Source organism: Macaca mulatta, chromosome 20 (assembly GCF_049350105.2).
Source record: "Macaca mulatta isolate MMU2019108-1 chromosome 20, T2T-MMU8v2.0, whole genome shotgun sequence".
Lineage (NCBI taxonomy): Eukaryota > Metazoa > Chordata > Mammalia > Primates > Cercopithecidae > Macaca > Macaca mulatta.
Window position 1 is genome coordinate 8,071,981 of NC_133425.1, and position 26,366 is coordinate 8,098,346.

Sequence of the window (26,366 nt, forward strand, 5' to 3'; positions counted from 1 at the left end):
TGTAGCACTCAGCCTCCTACTACCAAGTCAGGGTTACAAAAAGCCTTCATGTAACAATGCTATCTAGGGTAATTTGATGTCAAGTCTTTTTCACTTCTGGTTTTCATGTCTGCTGTGTCTGACACTCTAAAAAATTCAAAATAGATTGTTCTTGAAGAGGATAAGAAAAGAAGTGATGGGCCGTCACGGTGGCTCACGCCTGTAATCCCAATGCTTTGGGAGGCCGAGGCGGGTGGATTATAAGGTCAGGAGCTCAAGACCACCCTGGTCAAGATGGTGAAATCCTGTCTCTACTAAAAATACAAAACATCCAGGTGTGGTGGCGGGTGCCTGTAATCCCAGCTACCAGGGAGGTTGAGGCAGAGAATTGCTTGAACCCAGGAGGTGGAGGTTGCAGTGAGCCGAGACTGCACCACTGCACTCCAGGCTGGGCCACAGTGCGAGACTCCATCTGGAAATAATAATAATAGAAGTGATGATGCTGTACATCTGTTAGCTACTTGGATGTTATCTGCCAGATCACACAAAAGTCCATGATACACCTGCTGTCACCTGATTTGGGTGTTATTTTTTTAAGAACCCCAGAAATTAAAACAGATAAGATGATCCTGTTGATCAAACAGTATAATTTTTTAAAAGGTATTGTTTGTTAATTTTAAGAATATTCCAGTGGACCGTTTGGAGTAGAAATGTGGTCCCCCTGTTAGGCTTAGATTTTACATACAATTTTTAAAATGAAATTTGATTGGAGAAGTTGAATTTTTTTTCCAAAATATGATTTTCTTCCATTGAGATTGATGGGACTCTATAGGTTCCCTGTAGGAGGGCAGGACTTTCTTACCTGTTCTTAATGCAGAATTCTCCGAGAGAAATATCCCTTTATCTCAGTGTCTCAGTGGACATTGTTGGTATTCCTGAGTGTCTTGACATTTTGGCCATTTCCAAACATTTGTAAGTCTTTGTTACTGACCTGTCTACATTTCAACTCTTGGCCCTTGCCTCTGTTTTGAAATTACTCATTCTTCAGAAGAGCAAACTGAAAGCTTTACTCTCAAGCAAAAAAAGAAATCTTGAGCCAAAGTATTATAACTTGCTCTGTAGGAAATGAAAATAGTGCATTGGCCATCTTTTCACCCTGTTGTTAGAGTATATTAAATTAAAATAACACAGCAAGAAACATTCGTTTCCATGATTCATTTTAGATTTATGTTGGTGTGTGGATTTGGTTGGTTGTTTGCTTTGGTTAGGAGAAAGTGGTGTGTTAAAGTGGAGGTCTGGTATAGCTGATGGGAATGAGTTTTTTTAAAAAAGGTTATGAAACATATATCTCCCTCTTGAGCAGTAGTCCAGGGGAGTGATCACATACGGAGATAAAAACAAGAGGGTAGTAATACAGCAAGCGGTGTATGATTCAATAACTCCACCAGATTGCTTTATTGGTTAGGTAATGAAGCATGCTAAGGAATTTCTACCAAACAGGAGTCAACACACTGCTCAATAACATTTGAAATGACTGAACTACAAGTTTAGGAAGCATGGGATGAGCTGTACTGTTAAATTGCTCATAGACTGGAAAGTGTTCCCTAGGTTCTTCCCACCACTACCTGGAGAAGTTGATGCGGGATTGCTTGGAAAAGGCTTGGGACTTTTCGGTCCTCTCAGAGCTCTTCACATTGTTCCATGTTGTGTGTTGTCTTTCTGTTCGTGATTTTTTTTGTTTTTGTTTTTGTTTTACCATGAAGGCATTCAAACCAGGCTAATACAAACATGAGGCATTCTCACACTACAGGAAATGGCTTTCCTTCACTGCATACTTTAAAAAAAAAATGGTGTTTAATTACCTGCTGCTTCTCTATTGCTCAGATTCCCCTCAGGATGCAGGGGGAGGGATGGGAGAGAAGTTTCCTTTGCGATTTAATGTAATTATTCATAATGACTACATATGGTCATTTTATAAGTTCCTAATTATTTTAAGTGATTGGTGCATGGTCATTTGCATAGGCTGTTTAGCAGAATACTCATTCAGTGACCTACATATAAATCATGGAATAATCTCTAGCCATGTAAAGCAGATGAGAGAAACCAAACCCTTCCCCCCATCACTTACGGTTCCAATGTATGCATCCCAGAATGTTTAATGTAAATCATAATAGCAGCTTGGATCCAGCATTCTTCATACAAATGGGTGGTTGATGTAAGGAAACACGTTTAATTTTTTCTTTCAGTAGCAGATGGTACATGGATTTTTATTTGATGCAGGCACTGCTTTCCAAGGTAATTGTCAAGGGCTTTTTTTCCCCCTATGAAAAAAAAAATGGAGGGAAGGCCTCTGGATCAACCCATTCATTTTACAGATGAGCAAACTGAGACCTCAAATATTGAGTAATTTTCCCTAAATCACCAGTTTTTAGACAGAGTGAGGGCTAAAACTCACATCTCCTGACAGTCAGCTTAATTCTCTTTTCTTCATACTGCACATTTTCTCTTGATAGTTGATGTGATATATGTCACTTTTAAAAAAATGAGTTTCCATTTCTGGTTATATTTTATCTACTTTCCTCCTCAGAAAGCCAAGTTCTATTGATTCATAGTAAGGACCAGATATTTCACGGTGCTAATTCCGAGTTGGGTATAATTTGTGACTTCTAGGTTACCCACTTGTCTCCACAAACCACCTAAATTTTTTAAATGTACACAGTCACCTTGATAGAAGGGGCCTTGAGAGCTCATCTAATTCAGAGATTTTTCCAACACTGGTGTCAGGGCTGCTGATGTGCTATTCCATTTCACCCAAGTCCACAACAAAATAAGAAAAAAAAAAAAAAAATGAGTGTTGGGGAGTTTTGTCCTCAAGTTAAATTAATTCCCTTTTATTTACTTGTCTTTATGAAATGTTGATCCTTAAAGATAGTCATTGTTGGCCGGGCGTGGTTGTTCACACCTGTAATCCCAGCACTTTGGAGGCCAAGGCGGGCAAATCACGAGGTCAAGTGTTCGAGACCAGCCTGGCCAATATGGTGAAATGCCGTCTCTACTAAAAATACAAAAATTAGCCAGGCATGGTGGCGGGCACCTGTAATCCCGCTACTTAGGAGACTGAGGCAGGAGAATCGCTTGAAACCGGAAGGCGGAGGTTGCAGTGAGTCAAGATTACACCACTGTACTCCAGCCTGGGTGACAGAGTGAAACTCCATCTCAAAAAAAAAAAAAAAAAAAAAAAAGATAGTCGTTGTTGCCTTCTTTTATTTTCACGAGAAAACAAGAAATGACACATGTATGTCAGCTTTCCACAAAATTCCCCCCCACCTTCCCCTTACTTCCTTTTACGTTCTCATGTTTTTATTGTGTTTACCTATCAGTTAATCCAAACATTGAGAAACACTGGGATAAGGGAATGTTATTTTCTAGGAAACCCAAGTTTTAAAATAGCATGGTTACTGTATTAGTCCGTTTACATGTTGCTGACAAAGACATACCTGAGATTGGGCAATTTACAAAAGAAAGAGGTTTATTAGGCTTACATTTCCACGTGGCTAGGGAGGCCTCACAGTCATGGTAGAAGGTGAAAGGCATGTCTCACATGGTGGTGGACAAGAGAAGAGAGCTTGTGCAGGGAAACTCCCATTTTTTAAACCATCATATGTTATGAGACTCATTCACTATGATGAGAACAGTGCAGGAAAGACCCATCCCGGTAATTCAATCACCTCCCACTGGGTTCCTCCCATGACGTGTGGGAATTGTGGGAGTTGCAATTCAAGATGATATGTGAGTGGGGACACAGCCAAACCATATCAGTTGCTATACTCATTTTTTGGCAAAACCACGAAATAGCAAATTTGAGCCCAATACCTTAAAACAGATAAAGTGTCCTATCACCTATTGCCAAATCAACAGTCTCTCTTCCTCTGGATCATTTTCCATTTTCTACAAATAACTGTTTCACTGTAGATAACAGAATAGATGTTGTCTATGAATTCACTGCTTAATTTTTCATTTATCTACTTCCTTCTACCTTTATTCATAGCTATCCTAGACACCCTACAAAGGAACTTTCTCTCTTTAAAAATTATCTCTTATAATTCTTAAACAGGTACAGATGTTACCAATTGGTGACAGGTTCTTTTTTGATGCACTTTCTCTCCTGGGTACACATGTATGATCCTAAAGTCCCCATGAAGATGTGTCTACATCTGCCTTCCAATTTCTTCTTAGCTATAAATATCTACATTGTTTCACTGATAAATTTTGGGAATGATAGAAGACAGTAAGTTGTATGATGACTACCTGTCTTGTTTTTTCTTAAATGTACCTATGTCTGCACCTGCTTTCTTCCACATCTCAAATTGGAAATCATTGAGTATGAGGAGAGAGAGGAGATAGGGCATTCCTTAGTGGGAAAACATAAGATGCCACGGGCAATCTAAATGTCAAGATTTGGACTGCTGGTCTAAAAGGTTTCCACTCTCTGGGTTGCTCTAGTGAAGCAAATAAATAGCGTAACACATCAATCCTCCCACAGGTAGAAGGCTCTGCTGTTCGTCGTTTTACTACTCTGCTGACTGGGAGCAGCAGCAGCAGCAGCAGCAGTATTTGGTAGCAAGGATGAGTCTGAGCCACCTATGTTTACTAAGGAATGTGTCCAACTTGGCCGTGCCTTTGATGGATATTGTTATTCCTCCATGACACCGTCCTTAGGATCCTGGTAAATCTCCGAAAACTCTATACGAAGTTACTGTTTAAGAACAATGAATGTGGGCAAAGGTGAAAAATCATTATGAAGCAGAAAGTGGAGATTATCAACAGGTGGTCGAAAGAGAGAGCAAGAGAGAGTTGCTTCGTTGCCCAACAGCATGAAGATAAAACAGTTAAACACACATATCCTGTTTCCCCCAACAGAAGCCTAATGCTCCTGATTTCAGGTTCCTCTGACATCACTCAGTTACTGCACCTATTATATTACAATGGGGGTAAAAGAAGCATTTTCAATTCTCATGAAAGAAGAAATAAAGCAGCAACAGCATTAACAATAGCATATTGGGCACTGTAACTGTTGTCCTTGGTTCTGGAAGAGTCCTAGAGATTTATGAGTAAATCGGACCATTCCAACTGTAGGCATTAAAGTTCTGGTGTTTCCAAACCTCGTTGGCTCTTGGGTGCGTTACACCTGGTTTTATGATGTTTAAAAATTCATTATCATTCGGTAAGAAGTAACATGATGTCTGCAATCATGAGCTCTAGAACTACTCGACTTGAATTTCTCTCCCATTTCTACCACCTGGTAGCTGGCTGACCTTTGGAAAGGTACTTAAACTTTCCATGCCTGTGTTTTCTTATCTTTGAAATGGAGATGATGATGGTAATGATCACGGTGATGCTGATCATGGTGGTGATGATGAAGTTGATAGTGATTAAAAGCCAACACTTAGGGATGTTTTATAAATACGTCTCATTGTGATTGGCAGAATCAGTCAAAGCAGGGTGTTTCTAGTCTGTTCTCTGGTCGTGTCCCTAAGAGAAACTGGAGGTGCCTAAGAATCACTGGGGATACTAGTTCCAGGGAAGAGTTATTGGATCCTGTTACACACTTCCTGAAGCTGTGTAGATGGTACCTAGAAACTTGCATTTTTGATAAACTCTGAAAAAGGTTAAATTTTGAGAATTGACGGACTTGGGCAAACGTGAAAGCCATTCAGAGGCAGAAGAAGTCTAGGCTATCACCAGGTGGTCCTGCTTAATAGATAGGGAGAGTCAGAGAGCTGCTATGTTGTTTAATTCAGAATGGCAGGGAGCTGAAACATTGCCTAATTCTGAACCAGACCCCTGATGCTTAAATAGGGAGCCCAGATAACACCACTAATTCTAACTGCAGCCATGCTAACCAAGATAGCAGCTGTCTGCATTCAAAGACACATATATCTGTGCTTTGTTGACTAGTGCTTTTCGTTTCTCTGGCCAAAGCAAATGTGCTTTTTTGGCTTTAATTTTGTGCTTTTCACTAATTAAGTTGTATGTATGAACTATAATATTTATACACCCAAGATAATGAAAATAACCCATGATAAATGGAACCAATGGAGTAAAAAAGTAAAGTAGATTTAGTGGCACCATAGTTTATTGAGCATCTGTGATTAGATTGTGTTCCCTAGGATGCTTCAGGGACTGTAATTCAATCTGCAGTTTGAACTGACGACTCTTCCTTTCTGTAGAGGTTTAGAGAACAAAAAAAATGAATTCTTGTTTTTTAATATCTCAAGGTTCTCTTCAAACCGCTACTTGTTACAGCTGGGGGTGGGAGGGTAGTCTTTTAGGAAAAAGAAGAATGGACCTATTTCGTTGCCATCCAGGAGGGAGATTGGGCAGAAAATTAGGCTATATTTGGTAGCTCATCATCTAGGATGTGAGCATGAAGATGGGGTAGGGTGACTCGCTGATGCAGGTGAATCCCAAAACTGGGGCTCAGCTTGGAAGAGTTCTTAGCTTTGCTCAGGAAGGAATTCAAAAGCGAGTTGACAGAGGAGAGCCAGTTTATTAGGGGAAACTGTGCACAGCAAAATGGGTGCTCCATAGACACAGCAGGGCCACCCCACAAGCAGAGTAGCACTCCTGGATTGCTGCTAGCTGTATTTCTAGCTGCTCATAATTATATGCTATTAGGGTGGTGCAAAAGTAACGGCAGTCTTTGTAGTTTAAAAAAAAAATGGTAAACACTGTATTGACTTTTGCAGTAACCTGATACATCAGGCGTTAGTTATCCACAAACTTTCTGGAAAAGAGGCAGGGAGTTCCCAGAGCCATTCATGACGGTTAATATTACGTGTTAACTTGACTGGATTGAAGGATGCCTGGAGAGTTGGTGAAGTACTGTTTCTGAGCGTGTGTGTGAAGGTGATGTCTGAGGAGATGAACACCTGAGGCAGCAGCCTGGGAGAGAAAGACCTTCCCTCAATCTGTGTTGGCCACCAATCAGCTGCCGGTACAGCTAGAATAAAGCAGGTGGAAGAAGGTGGTGTGAGCTGGCTTGCTCAGTCTTCCACCTTTCGTCTGTCTCCCGTGCTGGATGCTTCCTGCCCTTGCACGTTGGCCTCCAGGTTCTTCAGCCTTTGGACGCTTGGACTTACACCAGTGGTTTGCTGGAGGCTCTTGGGCCTTCAGCCACAGACTGAAGGTTGCGCTGTCAGCTTCCCTGCTTTTGAGGCTTCGGGAATCAGAGTGAGTCATTACTGGCTTCCTTGCTCCTCAGCTTGCAGATGGCTTATAATGGGACTTCGCCTTGTGATGGTGTGAGTCAATTTTCCTTAATAAACTTCCTTTCCTAGATATTAAACACATATATCCTATTAGTTCTGTCCCCTTGCAGAACCCTAATACACCATCTAAGGTAACTCTGGGCATTGCCATGGCGTCAGTAAACTGTCATGGTGCTGGTGGGAGTGTCTTATGCAGGTGTATTACAATTCCTAGTCCTACTGGTTTTGGCCAGTTTCTTTACCACATCCATTTTTGATCAACAGCGTACTGAAAACAAGTCTTGCTGTTTTCCTGCTTCATAACCACCTCTGTTGGCCCAAGATTGTCCCAGTTTTAGCACCCAGCATTGAAAACCTAGCACCCTGGAAACACCTCAGTCCTGGGCCAACCAGACGGGCTGGTAGTACCAAAAGTCAGCGCTAGCTATTTTTGGTTTTTTATGCAGTAAGTTAAGGAAGTGGTTTCCTACTCTAGGATAGTGCTTCTCACCCTTTAAGGTGATAGGCATTGCCTGGGGATCTTGTTAAATGCAAATTTTGATTCATTAAGTCTGGGGTGGGGTCAGAGCGTCTGCATTTCTTATAGGCTTCCAGGTAATTCAAAAGCAGCCCTTCCGTACAAACTGCGCCTTAAGTAACAAGCTTCTAGAGGGCGCGGTAATCACCTGGCGGGATGGTTAAAGAGTAAATTCAGGATACCATCGTATTCTACTCTTTCGCAATTCTTTCTTTCTCTCCCTAAATTTTTTGCCTTTTAAATAATCACTTGAGTAGGCCCAGTGGACATTCAGTTTCTCCTAAAAAGACTCCCTTTATTTTTTAGATAAAGTACAAAGTAAGGGTCTCTAGAAACTAGTGGATGACAAAGTAGCTTTTTAAACTAAAATTTCGTGTGAGTGACTCTGTATAAACAGCATACGAAATGGAAGGATTTTTCATTTTCTTCTGCTTATTTTTCCATGATGTTGGAAGTTATTTCACTTCTTCAAGTGGAAATCTTGAAAATAGTTTGCTATCCGTCTTGCCCCTGTTTGAGTATCTCTCAAGGGTATCTGACAAGAGCGTGGAAATCAATAAATGTTTGTTGAATAAATGAAAAAGTGAGAATCATTTAACGCAGTGCTTCTTAAACTTGAACGTGCACAGGAATCAGACGGAGAACTTGTTAAAAGTGCAAATTCCCGTTCAACAGATCTGGGGATTGACCTATTAAGCATTTCTAATATGCTCCTAGGTGATGCTGATGTCCTGGAACACACTGGGTGGCAAGAATCAAGATTGAACATGCAAAAAAAAAAAAAGTTATATATAACATGTATTTTGCCATGCAATTAAAATGCTGGGAAGTGTGATGGTAATTTTGACCTTTAGAACTTACAAATGGGACCTACAGTTGAGAGAGAACCATGCAAGTCTCTTGGTCATGGTCAGGCTTATATATTTAAGGTATAATTGCATCTATCTTTATACTAGCTTCTTTCCCTTGGGAACTGCTCAACTGAAGATAAATAAGCAAAACAGGCACATGTGTAGCCTAATAGCAAATATAAAGATTATTGAGCCAGTTTATAGTGACTCAATAAAATTCTGCTTGTCATCGATAAGCAAAAGTCGGTGCCCTTGAAGTTTAGGGTGCAGCAAAAGGAAGCCCATAATTGGGGTGGAGGTTGGGGAGAGGGCCAGGAGACTCACGGGTCCATCAGGAATCAGCTAATTGGGCTGGAAAGGTGTTTCCAGACCAAACTGAGGGTTGCGCTCCTGTTTCTCGTGGTCCAATAACGAGATGCAGATGAACTGGGGAGGAATAGTTTTTATTTCTGTAACTGGTTAGATGCAGAAGGTATGGAAAATATTGCCAAACCAACTCAAAATTACCAAGTTTTCCAAACGTTATATACCTTTTAAACTATATGTCTATGTGTAAGTGTGCATTCATCTAAAGACATAAGTGGTTCGTTTATTCTCATCTATAACTAAGATCTGAGTCCTTGATCAGGACCTTCAGTAAATTTAATCTAAATGCGTCCAGGTGCTGGGGTGATTACCCTTATCTTGTCTCCTGCTAATCATGGAGGTTGAGGGAGTTCTTTTAGACCCCCAGTAAACTTGTTTGTGGAGGCCTGGGGAGTTTCTTCAGATCCCAGTAAAATTTGTTTAATCCTAAACAGGTCCTACTAAGAATTCCTTCAGTATCTTCTCAGGATTTAAGCCCCAGGAAAGGCCTGGGCACAATTCTGGGTGGGCTTTTGTTGCATCCCAGCCTTTGTAGAAGGGCACTGGCTCCATCAGCTTTTATTTAACTTACCAGTCAGTTCTGAAACAGTTGTTGTAGGGGCCTGTGTTAGTGAGACCTGGTTTGCCACAAAGGGTCCTGTTGTGTTCCTCTGAGAATTTCATTGCTTGGATGTTATTTGACATTTAGCTTTTAACAGTTAATGTTAGAAAGTCCATGGTATGACCCAGTGCAGTGGCTCACGCCTGTAATCCCAGCACTGTGGGAGGCCGAGGTGAGCAGATCACTTGAGGTCAGGAGTTCGAGACCAGCCTGACCAATATAGCAAAGCCTGTGTTTACTTAAAATACAAAAGTTACTTAGGCATGGTGGTGCACACCTGTAATCCCAGCTACTCGGGAGGTTAAGGCAGAAGAATCACTTGAACCCAGGTGGTGGAAGTTGAAGTGAACTGAGATTGAGTCATTGTACTCCAGCCTGGGTGTCAGCGAGACTCTGTCTCAATTAAAAAAAAAAATTCCATGTTATTTGATTTTTATATTCCTTTATTCATTTCCGCAAAAGCCATTCCTCCTTGTCGTTGTAAGAATCTCATGGTAGCAAGCTCTTGAAGTAGGTTGACCCAAAAGATTTTTCAGAGACTTGTCTATGAAGAATTTTATAAACGTAAGTTGCCTTTCTTTTAAGGGGATGAGATAGTGGGATTGTGCAAAGAAGTTATTTTAGGTTCCCTTAGGGTTAAATATTTATTGAAGAGGGAAGATGGCTTCTTCCACGACAGTTTTTATTTTCTCCTTTTCTAATCTTGTCTAAAAGTGTTTTAGGAAGAGGGACTTAGTCATTTCTTTTCAAATCAAGATACTTTGTGTGTGTGTGTGTGTGTGTGTGTGTGTGTGTGTGTGTGTGTGTAATTTTCCTGTCAACCCACTCTGCAGACGCACAACCTCTGAACTAGACCATGCCTTTTTTCTTTTAAATGCCGCAAGTTGGACATTTAAGGACACCAAGTGATTGAAAATAGTAGAAAATGTTCACTTGACCCTCATTGCCTATGACATTGCTGTTAGCTTTCTGCCTGAAAGTGCAAATTTCAATTTTCAGGAGGGCCCACATCCCAGAACTGGCATTGTTCCCTTAGTCATTGGAAGCAGCAAACTACAACAGGAGTGCTGCCTCCAGCCTTACAGAGAAGAACAATCTGCAGGCATAATCAGGAAATGCTTCCCAGTGAAGGGAGAAAGTGAGACTGGTGTTCTGGCCTTGGAAAAACATTTCTTAATACTTTCCTAGGGACTGAAAATTTAGCTCCACAGTGCAATGTATGTATAATCTAGATTTCCAAATTTCCTAAATGGAAAACAAATAAACAAAAATCTGCCTTCTTAAATTATTTATGGTGGTAAAATAAATAGCAAGAAGATTCCTAAACCAGTGGGACTTTAGCAAAAGAATCATTCACCATTACTAATTTCTCCCTGTATAACTATGCAGATATTTTACCAGTTAGAGAATGGAGACTTCATTTGGGCTTATCTTGCTTAAGAGTAATTCTCAGAATCTATTATTTCTGAGAGAATAAGATTCCTAAGGAATATTCGTTACATAGTTGTACCGGGAGGTTCACAGGCTGCATTTGTAATTTTTTCCTAAAGAACTCCCATTACAAGATAAAATCATGCTGTAAGCTGCAGAGTGTTACTGAAATGTCAGCTTTTACCATTGTTGTAGATCTGGCATCTTGGTTAGAACCCAGAATTTCCTAACACTTGTATGTTATAACATAAGCTAAATTGTATAGTACATACAGTTCATACAATTTTTTTTTTTTTTGACACGGAGCCTTGCACTGTTGCCCTGGCTGGCATGCAATGGCGTGATCTCTGCTCACTGCAACCTCTGCCTCCTGGATTCAAGCGATGACCCTTGTCTCAGACTCCCAAGTAGCTGGCTGGGATTACAGGTGCCCCCACCATGCCCGGCTAACTTTTTTGTATTTTTGTAGAGATGGGGTTTCATTTTGTTGGCCAGGCTGGTCTCAAACTCCTGACCTCATGATCCGCCCACCTCAGGCTCCCAAAGTGTTGGGATTACAGGCGTGAGCCACCAAGCCCTGCCAATACATACAAATTTTAACTGAAGGTAAATTGATAATATTTACGAAAAGAGACAGGTCCCTTCCTTCATGGAAGTTAAATTCTAATAGGATCACTAATGCCCCATCTAATCCTGCAGTATTTCAGATTAACAATAATTCTTTGCTGACTGAAGATTTGACTGGATGGTATGTGCTCTCCAATGGAACTAACAGGGTCAACAGCCCTAGATGCATAAATAATCTTCCTGCTACAAATAAAGAATTCTAAATTGGACTCTAAATATTGTATGTGGCTGCTGTGGAAGCTGGGAAGATTGATTGGATTAATATCAGGTTTCACAATGTGTTCTTTCATTAGGATGTCAATAATGAGAATGAACTATTCATTAGAACAGCTAACTTTCTAAAGAGTAAGAGCACTCACCTCACAGGTGACTGGGGGCAGAACATGGTACTATTTACTTCATGAGGGCCATAGAATGGGACGCAGTAGACTGGGGGCCATTCCCTCCTCTATTGCCAAGTATGTGCATTTGCCACTCTGACTTCTTATAGGTAAAGTATTGGCAGTTATGTCCTCTGTAGTCAATTTCATTCCTAAAAAGGCCGTGCGTCCCAAACAGTAACGAAAAACAAGCCAGATTCAATGATTTCTCTCATACACTGTTGGTGGGAGTGTAAATTAGCTCATTGGGAAAAGGACTGTGAAAGGCAATTCATCAAAGATCTAAAAACAGAACTACCATTTGACCTACCAATCCCATTACTGGGTTTATACCCAGAGGAATATAAATTATTCTACCATAAAGACTGTGAATGTTGACTGCAGCGTTATTCACAATAGCAAAAATACGGAATCAACGTAAAGGCTCAGCAATGACAGATTAGATAAAGAAAATGTGGTACATCTATACCATGGAATACTATGCAGCCGTAAAACATGAGATCCTGTCTTTTGCAGGAACATGGATGGAGCTTGAGGCCATTTTCCTTAGCAAACCATCAGGGGAACAAAAAACCAAATATCGCGTGTTCTCACTTATAAGTGGGAGTTCAGTGATTTGAACACCTGGACACGCAGAGGGGAACAGCAGACATTGGGGTCTCCTGGAGGGTAGAAGGTAGGAGGAGCAGAAAAAAATAACTATTGGGTACTGGGCTTAGTACCTGGGTGGTGAAATAATCTGTACAATCCCTATAACATGAGTTTGTCTATATAACAAACCTGTACATGCACCCATGAGCCTAAAATAAAAGTTAAAAACATTCTCACTTCACTTATGATCACATTCAAAGGAATACAGATCATCAGACAATCAAGAGCAAATCAAATTATTCCTGGTATCTCTTACAGGATGTTTACAAGGAGGGAATTCTATTATTAATGAATGCTAAAAACATCTGAAACTTTCCTTACCATCTTGTGCACTGTCTGCATTCCTCACAATGTACACTCCTTCCTTCAAGATTTTTCCCTCCACTGTAAAGTCTGAAGTGTAACACCCAAGCCATGTGAAGATTTTCACATCTTCACTGCCCTGTTGCCCTCAGCATCTATCTTCCCCTTTCTCCTTATAGTGAAACTTGGCTCTTGCTAACACAAAGCACTGGCCTTCACTTTTCCTGTTCTATCTTCTTAACACATTGCTTTAGTTCTAACCCATGGAATTCCAAAAGCCAACCTGGAAAAGGAGGAGTTACCTTTTGTGAGTTGGGGAGGGGAAAACCATGGCTATTCATACTCTTAATATTTCCTAGTTACAACTCTATAAGACATCATCCAGCAGCTTGGAGAAGTATATGGTTCACAAAGATGATTCATCCAAGAACCAGTCTGAATATTTAGATGATTTAGAGTGGAATTAGTTAGAATAGAAATTACTACAGAATTGCCACAGGTCACAATATAAGAGAATAATTAGCGAATTAATTAATTGGATGTTCTATAGACAGTATTTGTTTTAGAGATTTTTATGAAGTACTTTTCCTTCCTGAAAGTCATAATAAAGCTTTGTATTAACCTGATGATGTTGAATGTTTACTTTAATATCATCCAAAAAACTATAGTGTTATGAAAGATGGAATGAGAAACTGGTCTGTAATAAGGAAAAAACAAAGATTGTAATACATTTGCATCTTTTTCAAATTCATATGCTAACTAGAGCTAACAAATGTTAATTTCAGAAAATACCTTTGCGGGGCCTATTCTGACCAGCAAATAAAACCATTTGAATGAGTTCACCTTACATGGATAGTCTTTGGGAAAAATGGATTTTAAGGAGCCTGAACTAGTTCCCAGCAAATTTTATCACATCATTGGTTTTTTAAAACATGCCTTTTACCTACATGCAGTAACAGATTTGTATTATATGTGCTAAAATGATAACATATTAATGAGATATTGTCATACATGTATTACCAGAACAGCATCTTTCTGTCTTTTTCTCCCTTTTTTTTTTTTTTTTTTAAAGACAAGGGTCTTGCTCTGTTACCCGGACTGGAGTGCAGTAGCATGATCTCGGCTCACTGTAACCTCCGCCTCGTGGGTTCAAGTGATTCTCCTGCCTCAGCCTCTTAAGTAGCTGGGATTACAGGCGTGTGTCACCACGCCTAGCTAATTTTTGTATTTTTAGTAGAGATGGGGTTTCACCATGATGGCCAGTCTGGTCTTAAACTCCTGACCTCAAGTAATCTGCCTGCTTCAGACTCCCAAAGTGCTGGGATTACAGGTGTGAGCCACTGTGCCTGGCCTCTTTCTTTCCTTTTAAGAAAATGCTGGTTACACTGTGAGAAACAGATTGGAGATTGGACAGGGAGACCAGTTAGGAGTCTGTTCCAGTAGTTCAAGTAACAACTGATGCCATCTTAAGCTAAGGTATTGAGGGAGATGGTGGGAAGTAAATGGCAGATTCAAGAGATCTAGGGCATACAATGAAGAGAACTTGGCAATAGATTGATAATGGGAATTTGGGGACAAGGATGAGTGAGTCCAAGATGATTTCTGCATTTAGGGTTGTTTGACTGAATGATGGTGCCACTCACCTGGATGGGAAATGTTGGAGGAATGTTGGAGTAGTAGCACACAGGGCTGGGGTCCTGAGTTCTGCACTCACTAATGGGACTTTGCTTGTCGTATGGTATTAAGATGCATATTATGGCCGAGTGCAATGGCTCACACCTGTAATCCCAGCACTTTGGGAGGCTAAGTCAGGCAGATCACGAGGTACAGGAGATTGAGACCAGCCTGGCCAGCATGGTGAAAGCCCATCTCCACTAAAAATAAAAAAGTAAGCTGGGCATGGTGGTGAGCACTTGTAATCCCAGCTACTCAGGAGGCTGAGGCAAGAGAATCACTTGAATCCAGGAGGCAGAGGTTGTAGTGAGCCAAGATTGTGCCACTGCACTCCAGCCTGGTGACAGAGCGAGACTCCATCTCAATAAAAGATGCTTATTATATGGTTCTACTGAATATGTATGTTAGTATATATCTAGTTGTGTTGAATATGTATGATAGTATATATATACACACACAGGGTATATGCATAGAACTATATATAACATAATATATGATAGTATATATCTAGTTCTATTGAATATATATGATAGTATATATAGTGTATAATATGCATATATACGTATATACTATGTATATATGTACATATGTATGCACCTATATGTATATAATGCATGTATTGATTTATGGGGTACATGAGATATCAAGATATATAAATGCATATTTTATCCTGTATGTATATATATATGCATAGAACTATATATAATATGTATACTATACCGTGTGTGTATATATATATGCACTATCATGTACAATAGAACTATATACTATGATACTCAATAGAGCTAGATATATATACAGGGTATAATATGCATATGACTATATATAATATGCGTATTATACCCTATACATATGTGTGTGTATATGTAGTTCTATTGAACTATGCACTAGCTTCCAGCATGTAGCCTTTATATTCTACTGATGCCCCATCACTTTGGAATTACCTCTTATCTTTGTCTGTCCCGCCTTTCTAATATCACCCCACCACTGATTCCCATCTGATTATGCCTACTTCACTGAAGCACACTTGTCACTCCCTTCAGTGCCTAAAGTATTGCTTTCTTAAGTGTTATGGAAGTAGAGTTCCTTTTCTTCCAGTGAATAAACTGCATCCCAAGGACCTCACCCCTTGCTTCCCCAGTGAATAACTCTCAGATGGAAAATAGAACAGCACCATTATTCTCTGAGATTCTTAAGAGGGACAGGTTTGCATACTCAATAAATATTTTCTGATGGGGAATAACTGCCAAATTTATCATCTCAGATAGGGTGTTGGTGGTGGTTATTTTCATTTAAATTTTGAATAGATAATAGATTCATATGAATCTTATTTTACCAGACAGAAAAATGGTACACAGTGAAGAGTAATGCTTCCTCCGACCTCTGGCCCCAGGTAACACTATTCTTTTCTTCACACACAAATACTTGGTTCTCTCTGGGTCTGGCCTTTAACTCTCTTCTCCCAGCCGTAAGATACAGTATCTCTAATTCATAGAAAATCACTATATCTTACCAAGGGAATACTTACTGTAACACCTTTAGTAGGGAACAATATCAGATAATCCCAAAGAAAGGTGTTAACACAAACTAAATATGTCCTGAGAAGGACTCTACTTCTATATTTGAGTCCTTGTGGATGAACTGTAACCTAGCTTAATAGTCAGACAAGATTGAAAACCTGACTTAGGAGTATCTGCCTGTAACAATAGCTGAGTTTTGGCCAATCCCAGCCGCCATACTTCAACCACTCATCGACTGCTAGGTGTTCAACAAAGGCAAACGCCTACCTGTCACCAACCCAGCTGTTTGTGTACGTCACTGCTGATTTCTGTATGTCAGCCTTTTTCTGTCCGTAAATCTTCTTTCACCGCGTGACTATGCCAGAGTCTCTGAATCTCGTGTGATTCTGGGGACTGCCTTATGAATCGTTCATTGCTCAATTAAACTTTTTTGAATTTAATTTGGCTGAAGTTTTTCTTTTATCACAGGGAAGAAATAAACTAATAGGGATTGCCTCTAAGCACCAGCCACTGCCAGACACTTTCTAAATGTCCATTTTTAAAGAATTATTTTTTTAAATTTTTGTGGGTATACACATAGATGTATTGATTTATGGGGTACATGAGATATCAAAATATTATCTTCCTCATCTACATGGAAGAGCTGTCATTCACCGCAGGAGGCAGTGTGGAATAAATTTCTGTGCACCCGAGACTGTATCCTATTGTATATGAAGCCTTGAGCCAAAAGTGCCATACCCTTGGTACAGAGTTGCTACCCCATCAGAAGTCCATAGGAACTCAGCACAGAACAAACTGTAGTCTGAGAAGTTCAGGTGAGATTTGTGGAGCTGCAGAAAAGTTTTTCATTGTCTCTGAATTGGTCTTTTCTCAGCGACAGAGTCATTTATGAGATGGGGGCAATCATAGAAAGCAGTGGCTTTTAAAAAACACTTTAGCTGCCAAAAATCTCATTTCAGGTCTCTGGAAGAGTGCTGTTGTACCAAGTGTAATTCACCAGCCCAGTGCCTTTCTGGAAGTTAAGAAATTGGAGAGAGTTGCTTTTGTACAAATGAATAAACACCACCAAGATGAGCCTACCCGCTTGTACTGAGTTGAGCTTGATATGATCAGACATCTAGAGCTTGTTCTCCTGCGTGTCTCTGTGAGAAAATTCTCTTCTGTCTCTCTCCTCCTTTTTTTTTTTTTTTTTTTTCCTCTTTTCTGTTAATAAGTAGACTATGCTGTGGTCTGATGGGGTCTCAGGAAGGAAACGGGTATCTATCTTTTCTTGTCAACAGTTACCAACAAATATGCCTTTTATGGACAGGGATAGGGATTCCTCTCTCATTGGCTTATGTGTGCAACTTGGAGTGGATTGTTTTGTTAGTTATCCAGAAAATGTCCATCCCTGTTTTTCTGGGAGAAATTCACTTCTTACCACATTGTGCGATTCAAATGGGTCTGTCAATCAAGGTTTCTGAAAGGTTCAGTGAGACCCCTGAGGGCCATACAGGAGGCTTCTGTGCATTTCTTCCTCTCCTTGTCCAGCTGGTGAAGAGGTAGGCACATAAGCTAAGCGTGGACAATGGTACTCTTTCCTGGGACTTGGACTCTTTAGAAGGATGACTAAAAAGATGGTGACACAAAGGTATCTAATTTTGCATTCATGGCACCGTTCATGAGTCTTGATTCTGTGAATGTCACCATATCCCCCTCCCAAAACCTCTTTTTTTCCCTTTAAGTTAGGCAGTTACAGGTTTGTATTACTCGGTTTCACACTGCTATAAAGAACTTCGTTGAGACTGGGTATTTTATAAAGGAAAGAGGTTTAATTGACTCACAGTTCCACATTGCTGAGAAGTCCTCTGAAAATTTAAAATCATGGTGGAAGGCAAAAGGGAAACAAGCACCTTCACAAGGCAGCAAGAGAGAGAACTGAGCAGGAGCAGAGATGACAGCCTCGTAAAACCATCAGATCTCACGAGAACTCACTTTCATGAGAGCAGTGTGGGGGGAAACGTGGCCATGATCCAATCACCTCCCTCCCTCAACATGTGCGTATTGTAGTTCGAGAGGAGATTTCGGTGGAGACAGAGCCAAACTGTGTCGAGGTTCTGTTGGCTGCCAGCCATGCACCTACCAGATAGTTCACTAAACGCTGTTCCAGAACGGATTTACACAATTTTTGGAAATAGTTACAGAACACACAGAGAAAAAGTGATGATGATAATATACCGCAAGAAACACCTGGGTACTTGAGATACCTTGATTGAAAAACAGATTTTGCTGAGTAACTTCTGAGGTCTCCAATTCTGAAGGAAAAATTAAGTGATAAGAGAGTTTGGAAAAGAATTGAACAGACCTGCCTTCGCAGGAATTAACATAAGCAAGGAAAGACCAAGAATGCCAGTAAATTGAGTAAAAGAGAAAAAAGAAATTGAATTTTCTCTCAGCTTTGTAAAATAGAATTGAACCCAGTAATACTGGACAAGATTTAAAATATTATGGGGTAGGATCACTTCTATTAAATGGGATTAGGTTTTAGCCAGATAACATTTGATATTTTAATCTTTCATTGGTTATTATACAGTATATTTTTTCTCTACGAATATTCTAAAATTCTTGTTTGGTTTAGGAGACAGATATTTAAGTGATTATGTAGCTAGTCCTCAGACCAAAATTAATAAGGTACTTCTGTTTTGTTTTTGTTTTCTCTAGAATGGGGTAGATTAGCAACCTGGATGCTAGCATTTAAAAGGCACAGGAGGCCAGGCATGGTGGCTCAGGCCTGTAATCCTAGCACTTTGGGAGGCTGAGGCAGGTGGATCATCTGAAGTCAGGAGTTTAAGACCAGCCTGGCCAACACGGTGAAATCCTGTCTCTTAAAAAATACAAAAATTAGCTGGGCGTGGTAGCACATGCCTGTAATCCCAACTGCTTGAGAGGCTGAGGCAGGAGAATTGCTTGAACCTGGGAGGTAGAGGTTGCAGTGAGCTGAGATCATACAGTTGCACTCTAGCCTGGGCAACAAGAGTGAAACTCCATTTCAAAATATAAATAAATAGAAAATACAAGGCACAGAAAAAAATACTGAAATAAGTTTCAGACTGGAATTTCCTATAGATGTTGTTTCTCCTCAGCATGAACAGAGGTGGCCATGCCATTTCTCCAGATACATAGTGCCGTACAAGAGTGTTGGCTGGTTTCATGCATCACCATATAAAGTTGTTTTATTGGTCTCCATATGATGGAGCCTTTATGAGAAACTCAAGACCAAAGCAAAATCATTTTAAATTATGAATGATTTTCAAGTAAAGGCCCCATAGGATTCTTTATCTGTCCCCTGGTTAGAATGAATATCTGTGAATATTAAACTCCTCACATTTCCTGTTTTGTTTAGAAATTCGTTCAAAATGAAAGTCTCTCCCTTTAGACCAAGCTAGGATAGTCTACTAGCAGAACCTGAGAAGGAAAACATAGAATGCAAAGTGCCAGTTAGCACTGCAAACTTTTGGTTCAGTTTCTTATTTATTTTTTGAGATGGAGTTTTAGTCTTGTCACCCATGCTGGAGTACAGTGGCCCAATCTTGGCTCCTTGCAACCTCCACCTCTAGGGTTCAAGTGATTCTCCTGCCATAGCCTACTGAGTAGCTGGGATTACAGGCACATGACACCACACCCAGCTGATTTTTTTTTTTTTTTTTTTTGTGTGTGTGTTTTTAGTAGAGGCAGGGTTTCACCATGTTGCCCAGACTGGCCCCAAACTCCTGACCTCAAGTGATCCACCTGCCTCGACCTCCCAGAGTGCTGGGATTACAGGTGTGAGCCACCGCGCCCAGACTTGGTTCAGTTTTTAATGCCTACATGGGGTGTAAATCTTTTAGGACAAGTGCGGCCTCATGCAACCTGGATTGTTAGAGGCTGGCCCCTCATTTGTGCTCATAAGCGACATTTTCCTTGTGGACCTCCTGTTTTACTCCATTAGGTTTTGCATCCAGCAGTACCATAGAAGATGGAGGACTTAGAAATGATGGGAAGCCCCTGAGTCCTTTGTCCATCATGTCAGAGTGACGATCTTTCTAGAGGTCATTGCTGTCTTTGGGGACTGGGAGAGTAGGGAAGTAAAGGAAGATTTTTAAATTCCCTACATCTCTCTTTTTTGTTAGATTTTAAAATAAAACTTTATTTCACAAGAGAGCTATTGTCATGGCAACCAAACAATGCTGACATATATGAAGAAAACCACGAATATATTTTCACTCCCATTTAAAAAAAAAAAAAAGTGCAAGCTAACTTTTCAGGTGTCATCTTTGTATGACTAAATATCAGGCCACAGTGACTTTCTACACCAAAATTGTGATTATAGGAAGGATCATTGGCTAATTACTAAAATGTATGCTTCTACCGTTCCCCAGATACTATTCCAGTTCTTTCTGGCAGTTCTCAAAACAGCCATATTGCATGAAACAACCTTGTTTGTTTCTAGCCTCTGGTTGACCACATCCATGTAACTGCCTTCAGAAGCTTCTTGTTGCAGTTCCCATCTTGAGAACTCTGGTATGGGTTCCCAGGTGTCACCTCTGAATGCTCTTATGGCTCTAGTTTGGGGCCCCCAGATCCTTCTTAGGTTTTCTTCAGAGACAGGGCCAAAGGTTCTCTCCCCAGCCCTGTGCTATGATCTGTCACCTGGTCCCTAAAGTAGCTTTGCTGGTGCTGAATCTCACTGTCTCTCTTTCTTCATCTGCATCTAAACCTTTCTCTCCACAGGTGGCTCAAAATCAATCTGAGAAACTGAGTAGGGGGTGGATGCAATTCCTTTTCATTTTGAATTTCCTTATCACCTTTCCAAGTCCCAGACTCTCTCACCCTATCAAAATCTTCTCCCTCTGTCCCTAGTTATAAAATCAAACCTCCTGGGTATACCAATAGCAGCAGGCACCTGCAGAGATGGGGAGGATTCCTGAGGAAGGAGTGAAGGGAGGAGGTGCTGTTGATACCCCCAACCCCAGGCTTCCACCTGAGCTCAGCCAGCCCCTTGTTAGGTAATGAAGGGAGATAATGGCCCAGACTGGTTACATTTCCTTCCTCAAGTTACCCAGCAAACTATTAACCAGTCTTTGCTACTAACACTCTCATTGTGGCACTGGCAATATCTGAGGGCCGGTTCAGTGATCTGCACAAAGGGAAATTAGATTCAAACAAACAACTTGTCCTGGAGTGAAAAGCAGATGTATAATTTCTCTCATTTGTCCCTACTTTATTTAATAGCCCACATAGGGAGCTTATTTAAAACTACAACAACAACAACACCCCAAACCAGCCAATATTCTGAGATCTCATTGCATGATCAACATGATGATAATAACTGTTTTCTTCTTTGATGTAATAATACAGAGGGAAAACTGGGGGGAAGGGAGGACGTCTAAGAGAGTCAGAAATGTCCTCTTCTGCTGTTCAAACTGAAAGCAAGAAAGTTGATTAAGACATAGCTCCTGATCATGTCCTAAGTGCTTCCACTTCTTTCTGTGACATTATTTTCCTTTCATTCATTCGGTAAACAATCTCTTTGGGTGACAAGCCTGACACTGGGTGGTAGAAGCAGATGGGTGAACAAGGTAGATGTGGCTTCTAGCTTCATGGGGCTTAGAGTCTAGTGGGGGCAGGCATTGATCAAATTAATCAATAATTACAGTCTTTAGTATGTGCTATGAAAAGAAGTTACACTGATGAGCATGATAGACGCGAATCACAGAGATTGTCAAGCAAATGGCGTTTAAGGACACAACTGAATGACAGGTAGGGGATAACCAGGCTAAGGGGGAAGGGCTCCTGCAAGCACAGGGAACAGCAGGTGGAAAGTCTTGGAAACCTGAGGAAGTGAAGTGAAGAGTCCTTCAGGCTGGAACCTTGGAGGAGCAGTGGGGCTAGAGTTAAGGTTGGATAGAAGCACCACATCAAGAGTTTTGGGGTTATGTCCTATGAGTGTTTCTGGAAAGGGGTCTCGATCCAGACCTCAAGAGTGGGTTCTTGGACCTTGCACAGGAAAGAATTTGGAGCGAGTCCATAGCGTAAAATGAAAGCAAGTTTATTAAGAAAATACAGGAATAAAAGAGTGGCTATTCCATAGGCAGAGCAGTGGCATGGGCTGCCCACCTGCTTATCCTTATGGTTCCTTCTTGATTGTACGCTAAACAAGGAATGGATTATTCGTAAGTTTTCCCAGAAAGGAGTAGGCAATGACTGGAACTGAGGGTTTCTGCCCTTTTCAGAACATATAGGGTAACTTCCTGGTGTTGCTGTGGCATTTGTAAACTGTCATGGCACCGGTGGGAGTGCCGTATAGCATGCAAGAGCTTTATAATTAGCGTATAGTGAGGAGTGATGACGACCAGAGATCATTCTCGTTGCCATCGTGGTTTTGGCCGGCTTCTTTACCGTTTGCTATTTTATTTTCAAGGTGTTCGTGACCCATATTGTGTGCTGACCTCCTGTCTCATCTTGTGACTAAGAATGCCTAACTTTCTGGGAATGCAGCTCAGTAGATCTCAGCCTTACTTTTCCCAACCTCTATTCAAGATGGAGTTGCTCTGGTTCAAACACCTTTGACATTCGCAGTGGGAATCCATTAAAAGATGTTAAGGAGATAAGATTATATTTTTAAATTGTCACTCCAGCATCCCCTATGCCAGCCATTATGCCAGTCTCTATCTATACAGTATCTCATTTAATCCTCCTGTCATTAATCTCATTCTACCAATGAGTAAACTTGAAGGCAGTGAGCGACTTGCTCAAGGCTACCTACTTTTGCCTTACCAGGGCCAGGATTCAAACCTAGACCTGTTCAGCTCCAGAACACACAATCTTAACCATTATCCACTCTTCTCTCTGGTCCCCAGCAAAACTCTTTTGTTTGCAGCCAAACCTCATTCTCTAATTCCAACTACGTAATGGTTTGCTCTTAATTATTTTAGGGGGAAAAGCTTAATTCTCACAATATTTGTCAACCCTCAGTCTATTGGAATGGGTATAATTTAAAAAGTAATTTACTTCCACCGAAGGAAAGAAAGGACCGTCTCGAGAAATAAGAAACTTGAATATCTTTGTATTAAGAGTCTTAAGATTGGCAAATCCTTTGAGGAGAAGAGTTTCTTTCTGCCTGTTGTACCATTTAACAATAATTGTCCAGGAACAATGGCTCATGCCAGTCCCAGCACTTTTGGAGGCTGAGGCAGAAGGATTGCTTGAGCCCAGGAGTTCGAGACCAGCCTGTGCAACATGCGGAGACCCCATCTCTACAGAATTTTTGTTTTTAATTAGCTAGGTGTGGTGATAGTCACTTGTAATCCCAGCTACTTTGGAGACTGAAGTGAGGATTGCTTGAGTCCTGGAGTTCAAGACTGTAGTGAGCTATGATCACGCTATTGTACTCCCACTTGAGCTACAGGGTAAGACCCTGTCTCAATCAATCATTCAATCAACAATCATTGTGTCATGTCTGCCTGCCTGTTGAAAAAGTCTTTTAGATGAAAGTCAGTCTGGGGTTTTGTTGTTGCAGACTGGCCCCAGTTTACTTTCACATAATTTTTTTCTTATTATTATTATTTTTTTTTTTAGAAACAGGGTCTTGTTCTGTTACCCAGGCTGGACTGCAGTGATGCAACCATAGCTCACTGCAGTCTCCAACTCCTGGGCTCAAACAGTCTTCCCACTTCACCCACCCAAATAGTTGGGACTACAGGTGTGTACCACCATGCCTAGCTGGTTTTTTTGTTGTTGTTTGTTTGTTTTTTGTATTTTTTGGAGAGATGGGGTCTTGACTAAGTTGCCCAGGGTGGTCTCATACTCCTGTGCTCAAGCGATCCCACTGCATCTGCCTCCCAAAGTGCTGAGATGGCAGGTATGAGTCACCGTGCTCGGCTTCTTTGACATAATTTTTGCAGATCAATGAATTGCACTTCACATCTAGGTGACTGTGGATGTAGAACTGAAGTGTTAACCTTTGACATGGCAGCCTGCAACCTGCCGAGTAAAGGCTGATCCCTTGACTGGGCCTGTAATACGTCACTGTCCACTTGATTGGATGCAAGGAACTTTGTTGCAGAGATTTTAAAGTGGAATCAGACACCCAGGTGACATACTTCTGACCACCTTAATCTGTCATAGCTTCCAACACATTTAACCAGAACCCCTCTTCCACGTACGAGGATCCTGCTTAGCTGTCAGCTGCACGTGTCACCCTTCTTTAGTGTCTCATGGTAGAAATAATTCAGTTTTAAATTAACTTTCAGCTGGGCACAGTGGCTCATGCCTGTAATCCCAGCACTTTGTGAGGCAGAGGCAGGCAGATTACTTGAGGTCAGGAGTTTGAGACCAGCCTGGCTAGCACCTGTCTTTACTAAAAATAAAAAAAAAGTAACCGGGCATGGTGGTGTGTGCCTGTAGTCCCAGCTACTCGGGAGGCTGAGCCAGGAGAATCGCTTGAACCCAGGAGGCGGAGGTTGCAGTGAGCAGAGATCACGCCACTGCACTCCAGCCTGGGCGACAGAGCCAAACTCTGACTCAAAACAAAAAAACAAACTAACTTTCAACAGACTACACGAAGGTTGTGTGTTTTAAGTACATCTCTGTTATATGAAACTTTTAAGTTTCTGACAAAAATCGTATTAACTGTAACTCAAGAATTTATGAAGCCCTCAGAGAATGCGACTCTTATCAGAGAGCAGATGCCATGCCCGACATGAAGGCTCGCCTCATACCGTATTCCTGGGCCATCGCCCAAAAATCTACCGTGCCTCTCTGTTGGGCTTCAGAATGAGATGACCTGGTTTTAAACCCAAGCCTGCCATCCTCAAGCTAAATAACCGTGGGTTAGTGGCTAAACTTCATGTGTCTGCTCTCATATGTCTCCCATGGGAATCAAACTCTCTTAGATGTCATGATGTAATTGCATTATTGCTTCAGATTTTCCATCCCTCCCTCTATGGAAGCCCTTTTCTAGGTTCCTCTGGCTAGAGTACCAGGCATATGGCTTCCTGCCACAGGGATGCTGCTGTTAGTCCTGTAACAATTTGACGAACGAAATGTTAGCAGACTTGATGTAAGCAGAGGCTTCAAAAGTAAGTGTGTAGTTGGATTCACCCACACGTGTGTCTTTCATTACTATGAGAGTGACATATGGAGCTGACCTCACCCATCCCACAAGTGGGACTTAAACCAAGTTTAGATGAAATGAACTTCAGTTGACGTACAGATCCATGAGTGGCCAAAAAAAAAAAAAAAAAAAAAAAGCGTATTATTGAATGCCAGTGAGAGTTTTATGAATGAGTGAATACCAGTGAGGTTTGTTATGTAGTTATTAATATGGCAGTAATACAAGTTGTTGTAAGATTTAAACTCTAGTTCCCTTTTTTCTAAAGTTGCTCTGGTACTCTCATTTAACCTCTAGTACAGCATGTATCACTTGGCACTTGTGATGAATAGCTACTGTTTTTCAGGCTGTTCTTTCTTTTTCCCCCTTCTTCTGGTAAAGCATCTTAGTGTTTCTCTAGACAAGTCATCTCTTCCAGCCTCAGTCTGAGTCATCAGGTAGAAAAAGCCCCAAGCTTCACAAGGGGGAGTGTGATCCAGGCCTGACCACTGATGCTGTTTCATCCTCCTGGCCTCTCTGACTGGTCCATGCCTGGGCATGTGGCCCAAGTCAGTCCAGTGAGATTAAATCTCAGCAATTTACATGGAAGTCTTTGGAAAGAGACTCGATTCTCTCTGGGCATGCTGAACTGGTAGAATGAAGTCTGAAATTTTTGGTAGCCACCTCTCCATGGTTTGAAAGGCGCCTGTCTGAGAACCAAGCTGACACAGAGGAAAATAAAGATGAGCGACAGACGGATTACCAACAGCATTGTATAAGCAACTTGAATCAGTTCTATCTGAATCCAGACACCATGGACTTCCAGTTTCATGATCCATCAGTTTCCATGTGGGCTATGGCAGTTTGTATCATATATTTGACCCTTGCACACTGGAGTGTCCTAACATTCTGTTTATTTCAGTATAGAAATCATCTCCACTCCTGTGGTTGGCAATCTTGCCTCATTTAACTTTGTGTCCGCCAGTGGAAATGGCATACTCCCTTGTACATAGCACAACATTCACTCATGTTTGAATTATTGCTTAAATGAATAAATATATTGGTCTACAGTGAATACATGCACAC

The 26,366-nt window shown here is 41.0% G+C and overlaps 1 protein-coding gene and 1 long non-coding RNA gene across 32 annotated transcripts in view; both read left to right on the top strand.

The window, feature by feature from the left end:
• RBFOX1 (RNA binding fox-1 homolog 1) overlaps positions 1 to 26,366 on the top strand; it is a 2,485,711-nt gene that overhangs the window by 1,569,470 nt on the left and 889,875 nt on the right. The window lies entirely within an intron of this gene.
• The window catches only part of LOC144337898 (uncharacterized), a 103,110-nt gene continuing 83,719 nt past the window's right edge, over positions 6,976 to 26,366 (top strand). Inside the window, exon 1 of the long non-coding RNA XR_013411538.1 lies at positions 6,976 to 7,283. This is a non-coding gene — a long non-coding RNA (uncharacterized LOC144337898). The remainder of the gene's footprint in view (positions 7,284 to 26,366) is intronic.